Source organism: Balaenoptera physalus (assembly GCF_965194825.1).
Source record: "Balaenoptera physalus genome assembly, chromosome: 14".
Lineage (NCBI taxonomy): Eukaryota > Metazoa > Chordata > Mammalia > Artiodactyla > Balaenopteridae > Balaenoptera > Balaenoptera physalus.
The window spans coordinates 88,606,420-88,630,805 of record NC_138893.1 but is presented as its reverse complement, the minus strand read 5'-3'; the positions used below and the strand labels follow the sequence as shown (position 1 = coordinate 88,630,805).

At 37.9% G+C, this 24,386-nt stretch overlaps 1 protein-coding gene and 1 pseudogene across 5 annotated transcripts in view; one reads left to right on the top strand and one right to left on the bottom strand.

Moving 5' to 3' along the window:
- LOC309642895 (large ribosomal subunit protein eL21 pseudogene) overlaps positions 1 to 24,386 on the top strand; it is a 528,492-nt pseudogene that overhangs the window by 171,659 nt on the left and 332,447 nt on the right. The gene's annotated exons all lie outside the window — the stretch shown is intronic.
- Positions 1 to 24,386, bottom strand: part of CTNNA3 (catenin alpha 3) — a 1,725,675-nt gene that overhangs the window by 1,602,373 nt on the left and 98,916 nt on the right. The gene's annotated exons all lie outside the window — the stretch shown is intronic.

The following is a 24,386-nucleotide window of genomic DNA, read 5'->3' as shown; positions in this document are numbered from 1 at the left end:
GAACAATCACAAAGTAGTTGTTCAATAAATATTTCTTATATTAATGGCTTAATGAATGGGGTAGTTGAACAGAGGGACGTTTTAATGTCTATATTTTGAATTGCCTGAATATGTTAATAATGAGCATGTATTACTTTTGTAAATTTGTTTAAAATAAGAATAAACTCATGGGACTTCCCTGGTGGTACAGTTGTTAAGAATCTGCCTGCCAATGCAGGGGACATGGGTTCAAGCCCTGGTCTGGGAAGATCCCACGTGCCACGGAGCACCTAAGCCCATGTGCCACAACTACTGAGCCTGCGCTCTAGAGTCCACGGGCCAAAACTACTGACTCTGCGTGCCACAACTACTGAAGCCCGCACGCGTGAAGCCCGTGCTCCGCAACAAGAGAAGCCACCGCAATGAGAAGCCCGCACACCGCAAGGAAGAGTAGCCCCCACTTGCCACGACTAGAGAAAGCCCACTCACAGCAATGAAGACCCAACACAGCCAAAAATAAATAAATAAATAAAATTTTATTTTTTTAAAAAAAAGAATAAACTCATGATAAGAGCATTGTTTGGAGATAGAAATTAAGCACTTATATTTGGAAACAAAACCTTATACAAAATTACATTGTGAAAAATATCCATTTCTTAATTAAACCTTGAATTCCAATAAAAAAAATTTGGTTAACATTTTCATAAGCAAACCTGGAAGATCCCCATTGCAGAGGAAGAAAGAAAAAAAAATTTTATCCAGTATTTAAAATAGAAGACCTGAAACTCTTATTGAAAGCTAGGCTGGTGCATGTCATCAAATAGCCGAGGCTTTTAACAAATATGCACCACATCTTTGACAACAGACTATACATAATCCTTCCTGCTCTGCAGTCCCTGGAGATTTTGCTTGTTTATTATTAATGGAGCATTAAGTATTTGTTTATTTGGTTATCTGGACCCAGTTCTTAGCCAGGAACTGAGAAAGAACTTACAAGCTATGGGGAAAATATGTGGATGAAAATTGTTTTTGTCTGCTCTGCTATTGCCTTCCCCTGTCCAAAAGACCCTCTTCTTTATTCTAATTTGCTTTATTCCCATATTCACAACCCAAACTGGAGTTCCTTGTAGCAAGCCTTTATTTCCTTTCTTGGAAAATGAGAATAACCATATTATCCTATAAGAGTATATGAAGTTTAAATAATATAAAGTGTTTTTTAAGATGCATAACATGACACAAATATTGGATGCCATTTAATGTGTGTTTTCTAGTCCATTCCCCATGGAATCCTTGTCAAAGATGTTCTCTCTGGGTCTACCCATATCTTGCTCTTAGGGTCCCCTGTGCTAAATGTGATGAAGTCAACTAACAAAGCACATTCTATGTGCTTTACAAGCAGTCAACTAGGGCCATGTGTCTTTATCATGCATTATGTAAAGATGATAATAAGTCTGATTTATTACATGGGTTTTCACATATTCCAAAAGACAAATATCTCACTATTATCAATCTAATTTATATATCAAGAGTTAAAAGATACTTGCCCAGATTAAGATAAATTATAGCACCTTGTTTAAAACCTTTGTCTAAAACGAACAATAAGTATCATTGTCTAAAATGTTCCTTCAGAATTTATTTTAAGTGCCACAATTCATGACGCTTCCCACTGAACATTCCTCTCTTATTGTTTAGATCCTCCAAGCGCCAAATGTTTTCCATAGAATAGCCTGAGCTTTGAAATTAAAATGAGCATTCCAGAAATGCTTCTTTCCTTATAATAAATGCCAGAGAAGTAAGAAATGTGAAAAGAACATTGTATAAGAACATTGTGCTTCCATCAAAAAAAAATGCAATTGCAACTTGTTCAAGTTTAACCTTTCTTTTTAAATACCCCAACATACGATAGTTATTTAATATTGATTAAACTAAAGTCATGACGCTTTCAATGATTCATTTTATTTCAGAAAGTAAATATGGCTTGGTAAGCCTGTAGGGAAAAAAAAGAAAGCTAAAACTTTTTTTTACCCCAAATCACCTATGGGGATCTAACCGACTCCCATAGGTGACTGTGACTCCTGAAAGTAGATGATTCTCACCAAGGGTTGGAGGGTGCATATGTTATTTGAAAAAGTCTCCCATCTCTTCAAGGAATACCAGCAAACAGTAACATTAGCCCTAAAGTTATTTTGTAAAGTAATTCATATTTCTTTTTTCAATACAAAATCAGTTATATTTTTACAAGGAACACAAAAACTTTAGTTGGAATTTACAGCAAAGATTATTCTAATGTAGGCTCCAAGCCCACATCTTGCTAGCCTTTCTTTTATCACTGTGCACAACTGATCCCTTACCCTCTTTATCAGACCTTAGGGGGTCCCTCTAATATGGATAATCTTTGACTTCAGGTGTGCATCTCTTTTTTTTTTTTTTTAATTAATGGACTTTACTTTTTTTTTTTTTTAAAGTATTTGTTTTATTTATTTATTTATGGCTGTGTTGGGTCTTCGTTTCTGCGCCAGGGCTTTCTCCAGTTGTGGCAAGCAGGGGCCACTCTTCATCGCGGTGCGTGGGCCTCTCACTATCGCGGCCTCTCCTGTTGAGGAGCACAGGCTCCAGACGCGCAGGCTCAGTAATTGTGGCTTACGGGCCCAGCCGCTCCGCGGCACATGGTATCCTCCCAGGCCAGGGCTCGAACCCGTGTCCCCTGCATTGGCAGGCAGACTCTCAACCACTGCACCACCAGGGAAGCCCAGGTATGCAACTCTTAAAGAACTTGGGTTTATTCACTTTTCTTCAGTCTATAAATCTGTATTAGGCTTCATCATAGATACAGAATGAGCTCCCCACTGAAGTAGTCCTAAATTAGAGACTTTGAGTAATATAAAAAGAAGAAATTCCCTACTTTATTCATTCTGCACATGTATAATTCCATAAAACCAGGTGTATTTTAATGGTATGTAATATTTATATATTGAAATTTAGAGTACCAAAAAATAAAAGGGTTTTCTAATCCTTCCTAATTCAAGTGTGCTTCCCTAGTTGCTCCAAACATACTGAAAATTAAGTTGTCCAAAAGACCCTTCTTCAAGTCATTGATAATTTCAACTGTTCCTTATTTTCTACAAAAGCAACTTTCACTGTGTTAACAAAAGTACTGGGAAAGACTGAGGTGTTGAGAACCCAGAAAATACTTATCCTTCGATTAACATTCAGCACTCCCCCAAAACCAAATACAATCTTCTTTTACTTCCTTTTAAGCCAATAAACATTTATTGAGCACATATTATGTTCAAAACAATACCCTAGCCATTTAGAAAATAAAGATAAGGAAGCTTCAGTATGGTGATATGAAGGGTACACAACTAGCTGCAATATAAAAGGCAGAATAACTGCTTAAACTTATAAGTAAAGAGAAAGTGCTGAAGAGATGATAAACATTCACAAGGATTAAGTAGTGCTTCCAAAAAGAGCCTTTAAAGACAGATGGTTTTCTGGCATGAGAGATAGAGGGGAAGGCGAGCCAGGTGAAGGGGACCATGTACAAAGGGGAAGAGATGGAAATTATTTTTGTCTGAGAGTAGCAGATAGTCAAGTTTGGCAGACTACGGGGTAAAAATAGGAAATTGGGTCACAAATAAGGCTAGGAAGTAGGTGGTAGCTTAAATACAAAAAGTCTTGAAAGTCAAGGAAAGAGTTAATATTCAATTTAATAGGCAATAGACACTTCACACAGTATACCCAAAGTGGAAACCTTCTTCCACAAACCTGCCTTTCTTCCATCTGTTTCTTACCTCAGGCACTGACACCTCTAGCCTAAGGCAGAAACCCAGAGGTCATCTGGGCTACTCCCTCTCTCTCATCCTCCTCTCCAGGTTCTTTATATTGTCTCTTTAAAAGCTTTGTTGCTGAGGGACCTTCAAGATGGCAGAGGAATAAGACGTGGAGATCACCTTCCTCCCCACAAATACATCCACATGTGGAACAACTCCTACAGAACACCTACTGAACACTGGCAGAAGACCTCAGACTTCCCAAAAGTCAGGGAACAGATGCCCTCAGGCACCCTACACGCAGAGGCAGGGCTAAATCCAAAGCTGAACCACAGGAGCTGTACGAACAAAGAAGAGAAAGGGAAATTTCTCCCACCAGCCTCAGAAGCAGTGGATTAAATCTCCACAATCAATTTGATGTAGCTTGCATCTGTGGAATACCTGAATAGACAAGGAATCATCCCAAAATTGAGGTGGTGGACTTTGGGAGCAACTGTAGACTTGGGGTTTGCTTTCTGCATCTAATTTGTTTTTGGTTTTATGTTTATCTTAGTTTAGTATTTAGAGCTTATTATCATTGGTAGATTTGTTTATTGATTTGGTTGCCCTCTTCCTTTTTTTTAATATAAATTTTTTTTTCCTTTTCCTCTTTTTCTGAGTGTCTATGTGTATGCTTCTTTCTGTGATTTTGTCTGTATAGCTTTGCTTTTACCATTTGTCCTGGGTTCTGTCCGTTTTTTGTTTTTTGGGGGGTTTTTTTTTGTATAGTTTTTAGCACTTGTTATCATTGGTGGATTTGTTCATCAGTTTGGTTGCTCTCTTCTTTCTTTCTTTCTTTCTTTCTTTTTTTTATGACTTTAATTTTTTTATTTTTAATAATTTTTTTTATTTTAATAACTTTGCTTTATATTATTATTTTTTTCTTTCTTTCTTTTTTTTCTCCCTTTTCTTCTGAGCCATGTGGTTGACACAGTCTTAGTGCTCCAGCCTGGTGTCAGGCCTGAGCCTCGGAGACGGGAGAGCCAAGTTAAGGATATTGGTCCAGCAGAGACCTCCCGGCCCCACGTAATATCAAACAGCGAAAGCTCTCCCAGAGATTTCCATCTCAACGCTAAGATCCAGCTCCACTAAACGACCAGCAAGCTACAGTGCTGGACACCCTAGGCGAAACAACTAGCAACAAAGGAACACAACCCCACCCATTAGCAGAGAGGCTGCCTAAAATCATAATAAGGTCACAGACACCCCAAAACACGACACTGGACGTGGTGCTGCCCACCAGAAAGACAAGATCCAGCTTCATCCACCAGAACACAGGCACCAGTCCCCTCCACCAGGAAGCATACACAACTCACTGAACAAGCCTTACCCACTGGGGGCAGACACCAAAAACAACGGGAACTACGAACATGCAGCCGGCAAAAAGGAGACCCCAAACACAGTAAGTTAAACAAAATGAGAAGACATAGAAATACACAGTAGATGAAGGAGCAAGGTAAAAACCCACCAGACCAAACAATTGAATCGGAAATAGGCAGTCTACCTAAAAAAGAATTCAGAGTAATGATAGTAAACAGGATACAAAATCTAGGAAATCAAATGGAGAAAATACAAGAAACGTTTAACAAGGACCAAAAAGAACTAAAAGGCAAACAAACAATGATGAACAACACAATAAATGAAACTAAAAATTCTGTAGAAGGAATCAATAGCAGAATAACTGAGGCAGAAGAATAGATAAGTGACCTGGAAGATACAATAGTGGAAATAACTACCGCAGAGAAAAAAGAAAAGAATGAAAAGAATTGAGGACAGTCTCAGAGACCTCTGGAACAACATTAAACGCACCAACATTCGAATTATAGGGGTCCCAGAAGAAGAACAGAAAAAAAAGGGGGACTGGGAAAATATTTGAAGAGATTATAGTTGAAAACTTCCCTAATATGGGAAAGGAAATAGTCAATCAAGTCTAGGAAGCACAGAGAGTCCCATACAGGATAAATCCAAGGAGAAACACGCTAAGACACATACTAATCAAACTATTAAAAATTACATACAAAGAAAAAATACTAAAAGCAGCAAAGGAAAAGCAACAAATTACATACAAGGGAATCCCTATAAGGTTAACAGCTGATCTTTCAGCAGAAACTCTGTAAGCCAGAAGGGAGTGGCAGGACATATTTAGAGTGATGAAGGAGAAAAACCTACAACCAAGATTACTCTACCCAGCAAGGATCTCATTCAGATTTGATGGAGAAATTAAAACCTTTACAGACAAGCAAAAGCTAAGAGAATTCAGCACCACCAAACCAGCTTTACAAGAAATGCTAAAGGAACTTCTCTAGACAGGAAACACAAGAGAAGGAAAAGACCTACAATAACAAACCCAAGACAATTAAGAAAATGGTAATAGGAACATACATATCGATAATTACCTTAAATGTAAATGGATTAAATGCTCCAACCAAAAGACATAGACTGGCTGAATGGATACAAAAACAAGACCTGTATATATGCTGTCTACAAGAGACCCACTTCAGACCTAGGGACACATACAGACTGAAAGTCAGGGGATGGAAAAAGATATTCCATGCAAATGGAAATCAAAAGAAAGCTGGAGTAGCAATTCTCATATCAGACAAAATAGACTTTAAAATAAAGACTATTACAAGAGACAAGGACAAGACATAATGATCAAGGGGTCAATCCAAGAAGAAGATATAACAATTGTAAATATTTATGCACCAAACATAGGAGCACCTCAATACATAAGGCAAATACTAACAGCCATAAAAGGGGAAATCGACAGCAACAAAATCATAGTAGGGGACTTTAACACCTCACTTTCACCAATGGACAGATCATCCAAAATGAAAATAAATAAGGAAACACAAGCTTTAAATGATACATTAAACACGATGGACTTAATTGATATTTATAGGATAATCCATCCAAAAACAACAGAATACACTTTCTTCTCAAGTGCTCATGGAACATTCTCCAGGTAGATCATATCTTGGGTCACAAATCAAGCCTTGGTAAATTTAAGAAAATTGAAATCGTATCAAGTATCTTTTCCGACTACAATGTTATGAGACTAGATATCAATTACAGGAAAAAATCTGTAAAAAATACAAACACATGGAGGCTAAACAATACACTACTAAACAACCAAGAGATCACCAAAGAAATCAAAGAGGAAATCAAAAAGTACCTAGAAGCAAATGACAATGAAAACACGACGACCCAAAACCTATGGGACGCAGCAAAAGCAGTTCTAAGAGGGAAGTTTATAGCAATACAATCCTACCTCAAGACACCAGAACATCTCAAAAAAACAACCTAACCTTACACCTATAGCAATTAGAGAAAGAAGAACAAAAAAACCCCAAAGTTAACAGATGGAAAGAAATCATAAAGATCAGATCAGAAATAAATGAAAAAGAAATGAAGACAACAATAGCAAAGATCAATAGAACTAAAAGCTGGTTCTTTGAGAAGATAAAAAAAATTGATAAACCATTAGCTGGACTCATCAAGAAAAAAAGGGAGAAGACTCAAATCAGTAGAATTAGAAATGAAAAAGGAGAAGTAACAACTGACACTGCAGAAATACAAACAATCATGAGAGATTACTACAAGCAACTATATGCCAATAAAATGGACAACCTGGAAGAAATGGACAAATTCTTAGAAAAGTACAACCTTCCAAGACTGAACCAGGAAGAAATAGAAAATATGAACAGACCAGTCACAAGCACTGAAATTGAAACTGTGATTAAAAATCTTCCAACAAACAAAAGCCCAGGACCAGATGGCTTCACAGGCGAATTCTATCAAACATTGAGAGAAGAGCTAACACCTATCCTTCTCAAACTCTTCCAAAATATAGCAGGGAGGGAGGATCACTCCCAAATTCATTCTATGAGGCCACCATCACCCTGATACCAAAACCAGACAAAGATGTCACAAAGAAAGAAAACTATAGGACAATATCACTGATGAACATAGATGCAAAAATCCTCAACCAAATACTAGCAAACAGAATCCAACAGCACATTAAAAGGATCATACACCATGATCAACTGGGGTTTATCCAAGGAATGCAAGGATTCCTCAATATACACAAATCAATCAATGTGATACACCATATTAACAAATTGAAGAATAAAAACCATATGATCATCTCAATAGATGCAGAGAAAGCTTTCAACAAAATTCAACACCCATTTATGATAAAACCCTCCAGAAAGTAGGCATAGAGGGAACTTTCCTCAACATAATAAAGGTCATATATGACAAACCCACAGCAAACATTGTCCTCAAAGGTGAAAAACTGAAACCATTTCCACTAAGATCAGGAACAAGACAAGGTTGCCCACTCTCACCACTATTATTCAACATAGTTTTGGAAGTTTTAGTCACAGCAATCAGAGAAGAAAAAGAAATAAAAGGAATCCAAATAGGAAAAGAAGAAGTAAAACTGTCACTGTTTGCAGATGACATGATACTATACATAGAGAATCCTAAAGATGCTACCAGAAAACTACTAGAGCTAATCAATGAATTTGGTAAAGTTGCAGGATACAAAATTAATGCACAGAAATCTCTAGCATTCCTATACACTAATGATGAAAAATCTGAAAGTGAAATTAAGAAAACACTCCCATTTACCACTGCAACAAAAAGAATAAAATATCTAGGAATAAATCTACCTAAGGAGACAAATGACCTGTATGCAGAAAAGAATAAGACACTGATGAAAGAAATTAAAGATGACACAAATAGATGGAGAGATATACCATGTTCTTGGATTGTAAGAATCAACATTGTGAAAATGACTATACTACCCAAAGCAATCTACAGATTCAATGCAATCCCTATCAAACTACCAAGGGCATTTTTCACAGAACTAGAACAAAAAATTTCACAATTTGTATGGAAACAAAAAAGACCCCGAATAGCCAAAGCAATCTTGAGAAAGAAAAACAGAGCTGGAGGAATCAGGCTCCCTGACTTCGGACTATACTACAAAGCCACAGTAATCAAGACAGTATGGTACTGGCACAAAAACAGAAATATAGATCAACGGAACAGGATAGAAAGCCCAGAAATAAACCCATGCACATATGGTCACCTTATCTTTGACAAAGGAGGCAAGAATATACAGTGGAGAAAAGGCAGCCTCTTCAATAAATGTTGCTGGGAAAACTGGACAGCTACATGGAAAAGTATGAAATTAGAACATTCCCTAACACCATACACAAAAATAAACTCAAAATGGATTAAAGACCTAAATGTAAGGCCAGACACTATCAAACTCTTAGAGGAAAACATAGGCAGAACACTCTTTGACATCAATCACAGCAAGATCCTTTTTGACCCACCTCCTAGAGAAATGGAAATAAAAACAAAAATAAACAAATGGGATCTAATGAAACTTAAAAGCTTTTGCACAGCAAAGGAAACCATAAACAAGACCAAAAGACAACCCTCAGAATGGGAGAAAATATTTGCAAATGAAGCAACTGACAAAGGATTAATCTCCAAAATTTATAAGCAGCTCATGCAGCTCAATATCAAAAAACAAAGAACGCAATCCAAAAATGGGCAGAAGACCTAGAGATTTCTCCAAAGAAGATATACAGATTGCTAACAGACACATGAAAGGATGTTCAACATCATTAATCATTAGAGAAAGACAAATCAAAACTACAATGAGATATCATCTCACACCGGTCAGAATGGCCATCATCAAAAAATCTAGAAACAATAAATGCTGGAGAGGGTGTGGAGAAAAGGGAACACTCTTGCACTGTTGGTGGGAATGTAAATTGATACAGCCACTATGGAGAACAGTATGGAGGTTCCTTAAAAAACTAAAAATAGAACTACCATACGACCCAGCAATCCCACTACTGGGCATATACCCTGAGAAAACCATAATTCAAAAAGAGTCATGTACCAAAATGTTCACTGCAGCTCTACTTACAATAGCCAGGACATGGAAGCAACCTAAGTGTCCATCAACAGATGAATGGATAAAGAGGATGTGGCACATATACACAATGGAATATTACTCAGCCATAAAAAGTAACAAAATTGAGTGATTTGTAGCGAAGTGGATGGACCTAGAGTCTGTCATACAGAGTGAAGTAAGTCAGAAGGAGAAAACAAATACCATATGCTAACACATATATATGGAATCTAAGAAAAAAAAATGGTCATGAAGAACCTAGGGGAAGATGGGAATAAAGACACAGACCTACTAGAGAATGGACTTGAGGATATGGGGAGGGGGAAGGGTAAGCTGTGACAAAGTGAGAGAGTGGCATGGACATATATACACTACCAAACATAAACTAGATAGTAGTGGGAAGCAGCCACATAGCACAGGGAGATCAGCTCGGTGCTTTGTGACCACCTAGAGGGGTGGGATAGGGAGTGTGGGAGGGAGGGAGACGCAAGAGGGAAGAGATATGGGGACATATGTGTATGTATAACTGATTCACTTTGTTATAAAGCAGAAACTAACACACCATTGTAAAGCAATTATACTCCAATTAAGATGTTAAAAAAAAAAAGAAAGAAAGAAATGCAGTTCTTGCAAATCAGTGTTGAGAATGCAAATTGTTTCCTAAAAGAAAACACTCATATGAAAATCACTAACCACATTTGTTAAGCCTTAACTTGCAGAACACTCAGTACTATAATAATATATATATGCATATATATATATATATATATATATATATATATATATATATATATATATATATATATCACACACACACACACAATATATATGTATACACAGTTGACCCTTAAACAACATGGGTTTGAACTGCAATCAACTTATACATGGATTTGTTTAAATAGTAAATACTACAGTACTACACCATCCGAGGCTGGTTGAATCTGCAGCTGAGGAACTGTGGATACTGAGGAACCATGGATGCAGAGAACCAACTGTAAGTTACGTGCAGATTTTTAATTGTGCAGAGAGTCTGTGCCCCTAACCCCCACATTGTTCAAGGGTCAACGGTATATCCAAACTCAGCTATAACCAAGTTAAGCAGCTTTCCCAGAGATAAAAAATTATGCCTAGATTATAACAAACTGTGTCCTGGTTCCAAACGCCCTAAAGGAGAAGCACTAGCCCTTGAAAAATCTCATTTCTCAGGCTATGCTTCCTAGTGTCCCAAAGCCATTTCTGGGTGGAACAGAATCACCTGGCATGAGACTAGCCACAGGCTTGGAGACGGAAGGGAGTCGGGGTGGCTAGACCTAAGTCGAAGTATGGGAGAGGCAGATCTTCTTCAGAAGAAATGCACTGGTCACACAAGACAATCACTCTTGAGAATCCCCTTCAAGGACTCAGTTGCAGAGCAATGATATGAGTATCAGTTTGGAAGCTCCTGGTGACTTCACCACTTAAGCACCACTCAGCACGTAGCTAGAGATATAGGGCAGTGGTTTTCAACTCTGGCTACCCAAGGTTGCAGTTTAAAAGTTGAGATTTACAGTCTCCTACACCAGCTTCTCAAACTTTAAAGTGATACAAATCACCTGGGATCTTATTACACCATAGATTTTGATTCAATGGATCTGGGGCAGGGTTCTGCATTTTTAGGAGTTCCCACATGAGCCTGATGGTGGCAGTCCATGGACAAAACTTTGGTGGCAGCAAGGTCCTACTCTAGTGACTGTCAATAGAATCACCTGGGAGGCTTTCAAAAATACTGTTAATGGTGTCCTGCTCCAGAGATTCTGATTTGATTGGCCTTAGCTGTAGCCTAGGGGGTATCAGGATGTTTATAACTTCCTCAAGTGATGCCCTTTTGCAGCTAAGGTTGAGAAGCACTGGTACAGGTAATTTTAAGTGTAAACTTCTTCATGTTATGTAACACCACATAGTAATTTCAGACTTGTGCATTATGAATCTCTTTCCTCATTTCCACTTCCTCCACCTCAAGCTGAGACCACCAAAACAAAGCATGCCATGGGTACTCAAAATCCTAGTGTCCCCCATAAACTAATTCATACGTTGATCCATAATGCTAGCTAGTGGTAGGTTGCTGGATAAAAGACAGCTGCAGAACGTAGCTCCAAGACCTCTCCGCTGCAGCAGTTTTCCTAGAGCTGCTACTAATAGCCCTGCTCGGACCCAGAAGAACTAACTGAGCATATTACAAACAGAGCTGATGAAGGAGGTTACCCACCACCCCCCGGGGAATTCCTTGTAAATTTATTCAAGACAGACACCACCAAACCCCATTAAAAAGACAAAGAAGGGGCACCATTCTGGGGTAAGCCTTGCTCCAAGAGGCAGAACCATGATCACCACTGGCTGATATAATTGCCAGCACAGCAGTTCTCACATTGTAATCATCTGGGAGCTTTTAAAATTACTGCCTGGTCCTACTCCCAAAGATTCTCATTTAATTGGTTTCCTGTGTAGCCTGGGCACTGGGACTTTTAAAAGCTCCCCCAGGTGAATTTAATGTGCAGTCAGGGTTAAAAACCATTGGGCAAACAGGATCTCAACAGTAAGAGGAATTTTCTGAGTTGCCTAGTTAGCACTCTTCCCCCAAATGAGGCTTCTGTGTCTCTCACAGGGCTTAGCCATAAACCACAATTTATCTCACAAGGCCTCTCAACTGTGTGTGGGAAAGTGCCCATTTCTTACCCCTCCTTAACCAGTGTAAGTACAGAGTATCTCCAAGAGAAAATGGTCAGTCTGGAGCAGGGATCTGCAAATTAAGTACCAAGAGCCAAATCTTGCCACTTGCCTGTTTCTGTAATTAAAGTTTTACTGGAACACAGCCACATCTATATGTTTATATATTGTCTATGGCTTCTTTCAAACTACAACAGCAAAGTATCGGGTTGGCCAAAAGGTTCGTTCGGTTTTTTTCCATAAGATGGCTCTAGTAGCACTTAGTTGTCTTTAACTTCATTCAAAACAATTTTGTTAGATTGTATGTGACAGCTGTCATATCAGCGTGCATTTAAAAAAAGACTTATCAAAATTGGTGAATTATTGTGTAGCCATCTTAATACTGAAGATAGAAGAAAAAAAGCAACATTTTCAGCATGTTATGCTTTATTATTTCAAGAAAGGTAAAAACGCAACTGAAACGCAAAAAAAAAGATTTATGCAGTGTATGGAGAAGGTGCTGTGAATGATCAAACATGTCAAAAGTGGTTTGCAAAGTTTTGTGATGGAGATTTTTCGCTGGAAGATGCTCCATGGTCGGGTAGACCAGTTGACAGCGATCAAATCGCGACATTAATTGAGAACAATCAACGTTATACCACGTGGGAGATAGCCAACATACTCAAAATATCCAAAACAAGCGTTGAAAATCATTTACACCAGCTTGGTTATGTTCATTGCATTGATGTTTGGGTTCCACATAAGTTAAGCAAACAAAACCTTCTTGACCATATTTCCTTATGCGATTCTCTACAAACGTAATGAAAAGGTTCCATTTTTAAAACAAATTGTGACAGATGATGAAAAGTGGATACTGTACAATAATGTGGAATGGAAGAGATCATGAGTCAAGCGAAATGAACCACCACCAACCACACCAAAGGCCGGTCTTCATCCAAAGAAGGTGATGTTGTGTATATGGTGGGATTGGAAAGGAGTCCTCTATTATGAGCTCCTTCTGTAAAACCAAACAATTAATTCCAACAAGTACTGCTCCCAATTAGACCAACTGAAAGTAGCACTCCACAAAAAGCGTCCGGAATTAGTCAACAGAAAACACATAATCTTCCATCAGGATAACGCAAGACTGCATGTTTCTTTGATGGCCACACAAAAACTGTCACAGCTTGGCTGCAAAGTCCTGATTCATCCACCGTATTCACCAGACATTGCACCTTCGGATTTCCATTTATTTCGGTCTTTACAAAATTCTCTTAATGGAAAAAATTTCAATTCCCTGGAAGACTATAAAAGGCACCTGGAACAGTTCTTTGCTCAAAAAGATAAGTTTTGGGAAGATGGAATTATGAAGTTGCCTAAAAAATGGCATAAGGTAGTGGAACAAAAAGGTGAATATGTTGTTCAGTAAAGTTCTCGGTGAATGTGAAAAATGTGTCTTTCTACTTAAAAACCGAAGGCACTTTTTGGCCAGCCCAATAGTTACAACAGAGATCCTATGGCTGTTGTTGTGCTGACCCCACAGGCCTGCAAGCCTTGTAGTTGCCCAGCCTCGAGGCTAAAGAAAGAGCCCATAGACAGTGACAGAGACATCAATGGTTTATTGGTCAGAGGGATCTTACACAGAGTCCTGGAGCGACACCCCCACCATTTACAGCAGACAGTGGGCAGGACATGGCAGCAGTCTTCACTACTAAGGGGAGAAGGAGGCTACAATTTATAGGGGGGAACTGATGTCAGGTGGGATTCTCAGTTAACAAGGACTAATTAAGACCTATAATTAAGAGGATTGGATAGTCACGTGAGTGAAGCAGGGACTGGTTGAACAGGGGGATCTACAGAGAGCAAGAGAACAGCCATCTTGAATGGCCTAACCATACAGCTGTCATAGCTGAAACTATTTACTATCTGGACCTGGACACAGAAGAAGTTTGCCAACCCCTGGTCTAGAGTCATGGAGTTGTCAAGCTGCAGCAGTATCTCCTGGGACAAGCTGAGTGTTCTAAAATAGACCACGGGATTCTGTGAAGGGTAGAATCAACCACAGGCAGTGAAAATGTCCACATATGGGGGGATATGGACTCTTCTATCCTTTCAGCCAGCTGAACCACAATTGCTCCCATCAATCTAGCATTTTCCACTAAAATGGCAAGTGGATCTGGGCTTATCAGTCTATACCACCAGCTGCCTGCAGAATCAGTTAATAAATGAAAGATCTTATTCCACAGCTAACCTAGAAGTGGATATCTGTGGGATCAATCTGAATCTGTGGAGGAAAAGGTTGAAAAAAACAGTATTCATAGAAGTGAAGTGGATCAGAGGTGAACAGAGAACCCAGAACAACAGGGCAACATTGGAGTAAGTAAAAAAAAAATCAGAGTCTGATAGAATAAAAGGCCTAGGAAGCAAGCTGAGAAGAGGTGAAGCATGTTCCAAGACTGACATCTGCCCACAGCTAAATTCAAAGCTACCACGTTCTGGTGGTGGGGGCATCCCTTGTATGTTCACCATACACACTCCCATGGGACTAGTGCTATTTTAATCAAATAGCGACCAGATTTTCTTATCTTTATTTTAATTTAAGAAGTGGCTTCCTTTTTCTCAACTATTTGTTTCTCAAGGAACACTATAGCTTAACAACTTTCCCATGGGAGCAGTTTTCTAGCAGTAAAGGAATGCAGAAATTGAAGAATTCACTTTATTAGAGTCAACTATACTGAATCACCTTAACCTGTAAAACATTAGAGAGGCAGAATTAAGTTTATTTCTTCATCCTACTGTAAAAATAACATCTTTATACTTATTAAGCCTTGGACATATAAGTATTTAAAAGACATTTACTTTACTAACTTTCAAGGTTACTTGTTAAGATTATAGTCAAAACTCCAATATTTGATTATAATCTACAAGAACACTATATGTGTGAAGACTTGTCTTTGAGATTTTCTTGGAAGCTTCAAGATTAATTCTGATATAAATTCTATTGATAGAAGAAACAGCAAGGATGAAAAAAAGAAGCTTGGAGATAAAACCAAAGAAATATAAGTAAATGGCATCATGCTTATTCAAAATGACCTATAAAAATGACAGAAATCAACCACAAACAAATGAAACTTGAATTATTTTCTGAAAGAAACAAAGGAAATTATATTCTAGGAGGCTAAGAGGCCAAAGCAGATCCTCTCCCTGCTACCTGGAAGTCGATGAGATCTCTCTGTAGAAATGAACCCTTTGGGCATCAAGTCATCTATTTTTTTTTCCCTTGGCTAAAAGAGAGGAGAAAGAAATTATGCTGAGAGTGCAGTATGGCAGAGAGGTTCTGCATAGGAGTCAAGGAGAAAAGAAGAACATGGTGCTGAGAGGAGTAAGGATCAACAGTTTCCATCCAGACACTTGGACAAGGAGAGGAAGGAGATTAGGGGAAAAGCCGAAAGGGGTTGTTCTCATAAGGAACTTAATGTGATTCTAGGTACATGCTTCATTGGGACCCATATGACAGAGTGAAGCACAGTTAGGAAGAGAGGTAATCTCCCCTCTTATGAAGGAGCCCAGTTCTGCTACCTTGAGGATTCAAAGCTTTAGAGGCATTGGGACCTTGGCATGTCCATTTCTAGTCTTAAAATGGGTATTATTGGCAGTTACCTTCCACACATCAACAAGATGCAACCAGGCAAAATGGAAAAACATGGTGGATAGACTGCTTTGGGGGCATTGGTGAGTCAAACCTCAGAGACTCCAAAAATTGGAGATGAAGAGAAGAGCAGCAGAGAAGCTTTGAAGGAAAATCTCTATTCTAGCTTAAGTAAGTGAGGGCAATTATAAGAACCCTGGCTTCCTGCTACTAACAGAACTTCCTTTGAACTTTCAGCCACTGAGGAGATAGGAGGCCAGGGAATCAGATGACATAAGGAAGACAAGCATCGGGCCTACACAGCCCATGCTCAAGGGAACTGGAAACTGTGAGGCCCCACAGAGGCTAGAGTATTATTCTGAGACTAGTTTGTGGTTTGGAAATTGGAAATCACCATTAAAACCATGGTAACTAGGTAATCTTACTGTCCCTCAACAGCAGGAGTTTGTGGATCTAAACTTGAAAACTGCTCCGAAGGAACTTTCCTCCATGTCTCTAATTCTTTCTGTGTGTCTTTCAGCTTTGTACATGATATAACTGTTTAACGGTAGGTAACTGAATAACTCTCCCCAAAGTCAGTTCCCCAAAGAGAGGATGGCAATTGGACCAATTCACCAACATCCCCAGAGGCAGAGCTCTCATGACAGATTGCCTCACAGGCTTCTTGCCAACCTATAACTGTCAATAAGACAGTTGCCCATCCTGATAAAGTCAGCTGTGATCAGGGTGGAAAGGTGACTAGTCATTAGATGCAGAGTTAACAAAAAAGGAACCCTTAAAAAGGAGACAATAGAAAGATAATAGTTTTTAGGGCTGTTCACAAATATTCCCATTCTCCTGGGCACAGGGCAAGATCACACATCTAGCATCCCCACTGACCACATAACTTTCTCTGACAAAAGCAATGTGAGTGGAAGTGACATATGTCATATCCAGGTGGACATTTTAGGAGCCCTTGCAAGATTCATAATGTTCTCTTTCGCTGTTGTAACCATAGTGGAAATAAACATTGAGATGGAATCTACATTAGCCTGGGTCCCTGAGTGCCTGTATTAAAGCAGAGACCCCCCAGCCAACTCACATTAAAAATGTAGCTTGACAATCCCACTACTGGGCATATACCCTGAGAAAACCGTAATTCAAAAAGAGACAAGTACCACAATGTTCATTGCAGCACTATTTACAATAGCCAGGACATGGAAGCAACCTAAGTGTCCATCGACAGATGAATGGTTAAAGATGTGGCACATATATACAATGGAATATTACTCAGCTGTAAAAGAAATGAAATTGAGTTATTTGTAGTGAGGTGGATGGATCTAGAGTCTGTCATACAGAGTGAAGTAAGTCAGAAAGAGAAAAACAAATACTGTATGCTAACACATATATATGGAATCTAAAAAACAAAAAAAAATGGTTTTGACAAACCTAGGGGCAGGATAGGAATAAAGCTGCAGACGTAGAGAATGGACTTGAGGACACAGGGAGGGGGAAGGGTAAGCTGGGACGAACTGAGAAAGTAGCATTGACATATATACACTACCAACTGTAAAACAGATAGCTAGTGGGAAGCAGCTGCATCGCACAGGGAGATCAGCTCGGTGCCCTGTGTCCACCTAGAGGGGTGGGATAGGGAGGGTGGGAGGGAGATGCAAGAGGGAGGGGATATGGGGATATATATATATATATACATATAGCTGATTTAATTTGCTATACAGCAGAAACTAACACACCATTGTAAAGCAATTATACTCCAATAAAGATGCTAAAAAATAAAATAAAATGAAGGGGAGGCAGCCCTTAAGAAATGGGGGGGGAATGTAGCTTGAGCAGGAAACGAACTTTTGTTAAACCTCAGAGATTTGGGAGTTGTCTTATCACAGCATAGCCTAGCTTATGCTGACTGATAAAAAGTTGAGCAGATATTCTTCAACTTGACCCAATGAGTATTATAGAGTATATAAAAACCATCCCTAAGGGACTCCCAGAAATAGATGTGAAACACTATCAAAGTGGAAACCTTGAAAAGGCTAGGAGGTCCTATAAGAGTTAGAGGTGGGAACCAGAGGAATAATGTTTATTACTATTGATCTAACTCTATATTCACCACTTGAAAACATGGGATATATTTACATCAGAAAATATATTTGAACCTTTGCCCCAAAAAAGATCTTCTATCTCACAGGAGATAACATTATAAGGAGCTTGTTATTGCTCTTATCTTAAAGTATTTTAAATTAATCCTTCTAGCTCACAATCGACATGAATCTGACACATAGCAAATTGTATTTTGTGACAAATAAGATTATAGACAGTTCCATTATGTAATGACTGTAGCATGATTTAGCAGTTTGTATCTCCTTCAGAGAGCATACAACATAGAGATGTAAATTCTCTTCATCGCAATTCTGCATAAATAGACTTTCTGCACTGCATTGCCAAACTTGGATCTTGAAAGTGATAAAGTACAGATGCCTACAGTTGCAATCATAAAAATGTAATTGCTGAGAAAAAAATTATTTCTGATCCATTGGAGGAATTTATTACAGAAGGATGCAACTGTGTAAGTTATCACACACAGAAAATGAAAGTGAATGACTGAAATATATCCCAGGCTGAACATCCCTGCAAAATGACCTAGTGATTTACCTGTCTCCAAGAGAAAAAAAAATAGATTAAAGATAAATCAGGTTTGGTGGGGAAGACTCTGGTAACTATAAAAAGAGCAGAATAAAGATTTATGAATAAATGAATTTAGAAGTCAGAGTGACATAATAGTATCTATGACCAATTACTCCAAAAATTAAAACATAATTTTCACTTTGAGTTATATACAGAGATGGTAAGTAATTTCTGTGGAACCTTGAAAGCAAAGAATATAACATGAAGATAAATAATGATGAAAGGTGAAAATTTTTTAATGGGGTTACTAAACTGATAATATTATCTGGTGGCATTATGAACTAAAAATCATTAACTTCTTTTGGAATGTTTCCCACTATAATCGAAGACTATATTACATGCTTAAAATAAACCATGTAACTATTTCAAATTAAACACTCTCTGAAAAAAAGGAATATGATATTCAGTATGATGCTATTCTAGGGAAAAAACCTTTAATATAATTTAATGGAATTTTTTACTTGTATTAATAGGTAATACATGATCAAAGTGATAGATACAAGAAGGTTATGCATCAAATCCAAAAATGTTAGTTATTTTAAATTAATAACTTTGAAATGTACTGTTTTTTATAAGGAGAAACCCATTATAATGAAAATCAAGAGTGTATGCAAATAATTTTGTTGTACAAAAATTCTCCTTTATGAGATAGTTCCTGAACATAGTAAATATTCTATAAATTATTAACATTTTTAATTTCATTTTACTTGAGTATTACTAAGATCTAGAAACTTTTCTTCTGAGATATTGGTGAAGTAGTATACCAAACTTCCTTGAAGATAAAATTAGCAATTCCACTTTCATGTAACTGAGAACTATCTGGCATACAATAAGTACTAATTTCCCTTCCCCTGACTCATTTACTTGCAGATCATGAAAAGTCTGAATCCAGGCATCACATTAAAAGCCCTCTAAAATTAGCATAATCACACTTTTCAAAAGAGTTAAATTTCTTCCAATCAAGGTTATTTTCACCCTTCAGGTAATTTTCACCCTTCTAATTTTCTAGGTGGATTCAATAAATGTTTATAGATTAAATAGTTTTTAAACATGCCAGAAAAATACACATATATTGTGAACAGCATACTCTTTAATGTGAATTTACTGAGAAAACTCTCTATTGACCGCTATATCAAGGTACTTGAATAAAGCAAAACATCTATTGATTTCATCTAGAATATAAAAAGGAGTTTCTCCATAATGATACTTTCTCTGTTCCTAAGAAATATGTCAGCAGCCTTTGTGATTAACAAATCTTAAGTCCAGCTCTAACATTCCATAGTTATAGTACAAATAGGGTTATGCAGTGGCATTAATGTACTTGCCTTTACCAGCCGTCTCCAAAATGAAGGTCATTTCCCCACCCCACCCCCATTAATTGCACTGGAACAAAATCGGAAATAAATTGTGAGAACTCGTTTAATAACTTCTCCAAACTCTTCCAAAAAATTGCAGAGGAAGGAAAACTCCCAAACTCATTCTATGAGGCCACCATCACCCTGATACCAAAACCAGACAAAGATACTACAAAAAAAGAAAATTACAGACCAATCTCACTGATGAATATAGGTGCAAAAATCCTCAACAAAATACTAGCATACAGAATCCAACAACACATTAAAAGGATCATACACCATAATCAAGTGGGATTTATCCCAGAGATGCAAGGATTCTTCAATATATGCAAATCAATCAATGTGATACACCATATTAACAGATTAAAGAATAAAAACCATATGATCATCTCAATAGATGCAGAAAAAGCTTTTGAAAAAATTCAACACCCATTTATCATAACAACTCTCCAGAAAGTGGGCATAGAGGGAACCTACCTCAACATAATAAAGACTGTATACGACAAACCCACAGCAAACATCATTCTCAATGGTGAAAAACTGAAAGCATTTCCTCTAAGGTCAGGAACAAGGCAAGGATGTCCACTCTCACCACTCTTATTCAACATACTTGTGGAAGTCCTAGCCACGGCAATCAGAGAAGAAAAAGAAATAAAAGGAATACAAATTGGAAAAGAAGAAATAAAACTGTCACTGTTTGCAGATGACATGATACTATACACAGAGAATCCTAAAGATGCCAGCAGAAAACTACTAGAGCTAATCAATGAATTTGGTAAAGTTGCAGGATACAAAATTAATGCACAGAAATCTCTAGCATTCCTATACACGAATGATGAAAAATCTGAAAGAGAAATTAAGGAAACACTGCCATTTACCATTGCAACAAAAAGAATAAAATACCTAGAAATAAACCTACCTAGGGAGACAAAAGACCTGTATGCAGAAAACTATAAGACACTGATGAAAGAAATTAAAGATGATAGCAACAGATGGAGAGATATACCATGTTCTTGGATTGGAAGAATCAATATTGTGAAAATGACTATACTACCCAAAGCAATGTAAAGATTCAATGCAATCCCTATCAAATTACCAATGGCATTTTTTACAGAACTAGAACAAAAAATCTTAAAATTTGTATGGAGACACAAAAGACCCCGAATAGCCAAAGCAGTCTTGAGGGAAAAAAACATCACTGGAGGAATCAGACTCCCTGACTTCAGACTATACTACAAAGCTACAGTAATCAAGACAATATGGTACTGGCACAAAAACAGAAATATAGATCAATGGAACAGGATAGAAAGCCCAGAGATAAACCCACACACATATGGTCACCTTATTTTTGATAAAGGAGGCAAGAATATACAATGGAGAAAAGACAGCCTCTTCAATAAGTGGTGCTGGGAAAATGGACAGCTACATGTAAAAGAATGAAATTAGAACACTCCCTAACACCATACACAAAAATAAACTCAAAATGGATTAAGGACCTACATGTAAGGCCAGACACTATAAAACTCTTAGGGGAAAACATATGGAGAACACTCCATGACATAAATCACAGCAAGATCTTTTTTGACCCACCTCCTAGAGAAATGGAAATAAAAACAAAAATAAACAAATGGGACCTAATGAAACTTAAAAGCTTTTGCACAGCAAAGGAAAGCATAAACAAGACAAAAAGACAACCCTCAGAATGGGAGAAAATATTTGCAAATGAAACAACTGACAAAGGATTAATCTCCAAAATTTACAAGCAGCTCATGCAGCTGAATATCACAAAAACAAACAACCCAATCCAAAAATGGGCAGAAGACCTAAATAGAGACTTCTCCAAAGAAGATATACAGATTGCTAACAAACACATGAAAGAATGCTCAACCAAGTGCAAATCAAAACTACAATGAGGTATCACCTCACACCAGTTAGAATGGGCATCATCAGGAAATCTACAAAAAACAAATGCTGGAGAGGGTGTGGAGAAAAGGGAACCCTCTTGCACTGTTGGTGAGAATGTAAATTGATACAGCCACTATGGAGAATGGTATGGAGGTTCCTTAAAGAACTAAAAATAGAATTACTATATGACCCAGCAATCCCACTACTGGGCATATACCCTGAGAAAACCATAATTCAAAAAGAGTCATGTACCACAATGTTCACTGAAGCACTATTTACAAAGCCAGGACATGGAAGCAACCTAAATGCCCATCGACAGACGAATGGATAAAGAAGATGTGGTACATATATACAATGGAATATTACTCAGCCATAAAAAGGAACGAAATTGGGTCATTTGTAGAGACGTGGATGCATCTAGAGACTGTCATACAGAGTGAAGTAAGTCAGAAAGAGAAAAACAAATACCATATATTAACGCATATATGTGGAAACTAGAAAATGGTACAGATGAACCGGTTTGCAGAGCAGAAATTGAGACATGGAAGTAGAGAAAAAAACGCATGGACACCAAGGGGGAATAGCGGCAAGGGGTGGGGGGTTGTGATGTGATGAATTGGGAGATTAGGATTGACATGTATACACTGATGTGTATAAAATGGATGAGTAATAAGAAAAAAATTTTTAATTAAAACAAACAAAAAAACCTTCTCCAAAAAACTTGGTAATATATATGAAAAAGCATAAGAATTTTCTTATCTTGGCCACTTACTTTTACATTTAGTAACTAATTCTAAGGAAACAATTTGAGCGGATGACAAAAATTTATGTACAAAGATGTTCAGAAGAGCATTATTTATAATGGTAAAAAACAGAAACAGGGCTTCCCTGGTGGCGCAGTGGTTGAGAATCTGCCTGCTAATGCAGGGGACACGGGTTTGAGCCCTGGTCCGGGAAGATCCCACATGCCGCGGAGCAAATGGGCCCGTGAGCCACAGTTACTGAGCCTGCGCGTCTGGAGCCTGTGCTCCACAACAAGAGAGGCCGCGATAGTGAGAGGCCAGCGCACTGCAATGAAGAGTGGCCCCCGCTTGCCACAACTAGAGAAAGCCCTCGCACAGAAACGAAGATCCAACGTGGCCATAAATAAATAAATAAATAAAATTAAAAGTCCAATCTGAAATTTCTAAAAAAAAAAAAAAAAAAAACAGAAACAACCTAAATGTCCAAAAACAAGAGGCTACTTTAAAAAACTATGGTGCAGGGCTTCCCTGGTGGCGCAGTGGTTAAGAATCCGCCTGCCAATGCAGGGGACACGGTTTCAAGCCCTAGTCCAGGAAGATCCCACATGCCGCGGAGCAACTAAGCCCGTGCGCCACAACTACTGAGCCTGCGCTCTAGAGCCTGCAAGCCACAACTGCTGAGCCCGCATGCCACAACTACTGAAGCCCACGCTCCTAGAGCCTGTGCTCCGCAACAAGAGAAGCCACCACAATGAGAAGCCCCCGCTCGCCGCAACTAGAGAAAGCCCCACGCGCAGCAACGGAGACCCAATGCAGCCAGAACCAATAAATAAATAAAATAAAATAATTAAATAAATAAATTTTAAAAAAAAACTATGGTGCAGCCATATAAAGGCTAATTAAACAGCAGTTTTGTTAAATCATGCTTACAAAGAATGAGGAAATTATTAAAATATCATTTTAAATAGAAGAGTGAGATAAAAGCTATATATACAGTACCATCTCCACCTTGTATATATATATGCTTTATATATTTAAGATATATCTACATTCTATAATATTATAAAGTACTAAGAAGATAACAAAAATCACCCATAATTTTACTGTACTGGAAGTACATGCATCACAATATTAATGTTTACCTCTTACTGTTAAAATTGTATTTTTTTATTTTCTGGTTTTTCATTGGGTTTTTGTTTTGTTTTGTTTTGCTTTTCCAATTTTTTTAGTGAACTCTATTAGAAAAACAATGAACATGTTTGTTTGTTTCTTTTTAACATGAGACCATTCTGTGGGTGGCTAAGATAGGGACTTCAATGGAGTCTCAGAATCATCTAGTATCAATTTCATACCAGATATTAGTGCCTTTTAGATGCCAAAGTTCATGACTAAGCTATCATCAGTGAGGCACTTGTTTTGAATTGTCTTTCCAGTAAGAGATATCGACTGTGCTAAGTAAAAATGTGTACAAAGCCTATTCTCAGAGCTACTCCCCTCCCCACCATCCACCTCACAAAGAAGACAAGCAGATTTTTAAATTATCAGAGGTAAGATCACTGTTGATTCTCACTTAAGAAACCCTTGAGTACTTCAAGACCTTAGAAAAAGAGACAATTTGTCTTAGGACGTATGATGTAAGGTAGG